Source organism: Zingiber officinale, chromosome 4A, assembly GCF_018446385.1.
Source record: "Zingiber officinale cultivar Zhangliang chromosome 4A, Zo_v1.1, whole genome shotgun sequence".
Taxonomy (NCBI): domain Eukaryota; kingdom Viridiplantae; phylum Streptophyta; class Magnoliopsida; order Zingiberales; family Zingiberaceae; genus Zingiber; species Zingiber officinale.
In genome coordinates, this window is record NC_055992.1 from 156870483 (window position 1) to 156873897 (window position 3415).

Below are 3415 nucleotides of genomic sequence, written 5' to 3' on the forward strand. Positions count from 1 at the left end.
ATTCGATAAACATCTTCAATCATTTCAAGACCACTCAGATCATATCCTTGTACTTCCGCAATATGAGTAAGGAATCCTTCTTAAATACTGAGGGCAGAGGAAGAAGCCTTGTCTAATATTATCAAGTGTCTTAAAAAGAAATATCTAGAATTAATAGACACATTTTCTATTGTTGCCCATAAACAATACAAGTCTGAAAGTCTTACAATTCCTTCTTTACCGCCCCTTCCAAATATCGTGTTCCTCATCATTATATGGATATATCGAAAAATTGGGTTAATAATACTAGTACCATTAGAAACATGTGGATTAAAGCAAGATCGCCCACCAATTTGGTCCCATAAATTTGAATTTTCAAAAGCAGGTAGGATTATGTAATCTCCATCCTTAGGCAAATCATAGCATACATTAAAATCCTCAAGACTCTATTCATAGTCATCATTAAATAAATGAAATTTTAATTTTCCTCCTCCTTGAACATTATCAACAGTGATGGAGCTTAAAATTTTCAAAACGATACGATGATAAGTTGGGTTCTTCGTGGTCATTACGTTAGTCCAACCTATTCTATCAAGCAACCAATCAATATTATTCCTAAACCCCAGCACTTCCAAGGTTTCTTGGTCCATAAACTTAGTGCTCAAAATAGAACGTTTGGATAAAGAGTGATAACGATGCAATTGTTCATCACTAGAGAAAGTAATGTCGCAGTTGTTAGATATACTTTTGAGGCGTGGATTCCCTTTGTTTGAGACAACCAACAACTCTTTTCCTTTCCTTTGACGAGAGCTCTCTTCGATGGTATTCGACATCACGGATGACGGGAGAGGTAGATTTGAATGAGATGAATGTGTGAGATGGGTGGTAGCACTTTTGGAAACTTGTGGGAGGAAGGAAAGAGAAGGAGGTATGAGGAAGGAGATGATAGTGGCGGCACGACCGTGTAAGCCTATGCTCACCCGTGCCCTAATAGGAGTGGAATTGGGCCGGACCGTGTAAGAATCCGCACACCCTCCTCTTGATAGCTTGGCACGACCGTGTCAGTTGACACGGCCGGTTCTCTCCTCCTCTCGGCCGCGATCGCACGGCTGTGCCAAATTTGCACGGTCCGTGCCCTCTTCCCCTGTAACGCCCGCCCTCCCTGCTAACCCTAAGGGACGGGGCTACGATACTCTACGTACGTACTACAGCGGAAGACTTAAAATTTATTTTTCTTAACTTAATTAAAACCGAACTACACTAACATGGTTTCATAACATGATAACGAAATAAATAAAAACTTAGTATCAAGTCTAGGGGTGTAAACGAATCGAATCGAGTCGAATATTATAAAAATATTGATATTCGGATTCGAGTTCGAAATATATATATACTATTCGAATTCGATTCGAAGTTCGAAAATACTAATTACCATGACTCGAGCTCGATTCGAAATGGATTCGAATTCGAATTCGATTCGAATTATTCGAACTTCGATTCGAACTAAATCCGAACTTTAGCTCAAAATGTCTTGAATTTGAGTTATTCCAATGATTCGAAATAGTCATTTACACTAAAATTATATGCAATAGAATATGAATAAATAAAATGATAACACCATTTTATATATATATATATAAATAGAATAAAAATTTAATATAACACCATTTTCCATTCCAATAATTTGGAAAGAAATAAAATAAATCTAGACAAATAAAAACTAAGGACAATAAACATGGCCAATAAACAAAATGATAGTTCAATAATTTATAACAAAATAAAAGATGTTCTTATGTTTCAAAACATAGAACACTCAACATCCAAATTTAGCAGATTAAAAGTTAACATTCCATTTCAGGGTTTTGAAAAACAAACAAAAAGGGATGATAATAAGTTATACAGCCAATCTATCCCAGCTTCAATCTGCATTCTGCATCTTCATTCTACCGGTCTGCCCTTACATTTCCCAGTTTAAAAAACATACAAAACTAAAGAAAATAAAAAAAGTTCATGCTGGCTGCTACCCCTGCTTCAAAGTTCAATCTACCATCTTCAACCTGTCATTATAAAAACAAGTTTCGTCATTATAAAAACAAGCAAAAACTGATACTTCTACCAAAGGTTTGAAGTAGATCAAATCTGCTTAGTCTCGATGGCTGTAGATATAGCAATTTGCATTGTTTGCATATTATTATTATATGTTAAGCTGGTGTTAACTGGAGACTATATATTCCATGAAAGAATGAGCAAACAAAGCATGTAACGTTAAAAAATCTTATGCAAACTTTGCACCACTTTTGTGAGGACTACCCAGGAAACTACATAGCATACCTTTGGTAAATGTTTAAATATGTGCTTCATGTCTTCCACAAATTAGCCTCCAATAATATTCTATTTGCTTCATCAATTATAAGAAACTACATTGGAGAATTGAGACACTTACACTGACAGTTCGTACTTCTATCCCTTCCCAGTTCAGCTACCAACAATTTCAATCCAGCAAGATATACAAAAGCTTCATAAAATAAAAAGTTTGATACTTCCACCTCTTCAATCTTGCAAAACATCACAAGATAAAATATAACACATGTTAGTAAACTCAAATATAAAAGGCTAAAAATTAAACTGAACTTGTACCTTAGTGGCATGACTGATTTTTCAAATTTCAACCTAAAATGATTCATTTAATCTATGGGCAAATCAATTGTCAAAAGTTGTTTTTCAACCTACAACAATAAGAATAAAATGTATCATTTATTTTTTTAAAATAAACTTTCTGATTGGAAGCTAAAAACAGAAGCAAAATCTCTCAGTGGCATACCTTAGTCTTTTTAGTCACTCCATGTCGTTTTCGACACCAATCTCCACCACACATCAGCATTTCTACTGTTGCAGGAGCTAAAGAAGCACGATACTTATCAATAACACGACCTCCAGCACTAAAGGTTGCTTCTGAAGCTACTGTGGTAATGGGTATTGCTAATATATCTCTAGCTAAAGTTGACAACACTGGAAATTTGTATGTATTAAGCTTCCACCAACCAAGAGCATCAAATGCATCATTTGGATTATGCCTATGACACCCTTCCTCTAAATACACATCTAGCTCAGATTTTTCAGGTTGTACCATTTCAATTTCTTTTAAATAAGATGAAAACTCAGACCATCCAGAAGAAAAGGTAGCTTGCTCTCTAATATTTTGAGTTGAGCTGTTGCTAGATTGAGATTCAGAATTGGATTTCGATCCTTGAAGATTTTCAATTGCTGCATCTGCATATTCTTTATAAATTGCATACAAAAGCTTTTGGACCTCTCTAATATTACTCTCTGATTCAAATGTGTTATAAAGTTTAGGAAAAGTGAATTCAAGTAATCGCATTTTGCATCAAGGATCCAAAACTGAACCAACAGCCATTAATAAATTGCATTCGCCCCA

General features: G+C 35.1%; 1 long non-coding RNA gene across 1 annotated transcript; it reads right to left on the reverse strand.

The window, feature by feature from the left end:
• Window positions 1-2423: 2423 nt before the first annotated feature.
• Window positions 2424-2917, reverse strand: LOC121973833. The gene is made up of 3 exons (XR_006109776.1): window positions 2801-2917; window positions 2617-2705; window positions 2424-2534 (listed from the first exon to the last, which is right to left on the reverse strand). It is a non-coding gene; the product is annotated as an uncharacterized LOC121973833 (long non-coding RNA).
• Window positions 2918-3415: the final 498 nt, after the last annotated feature.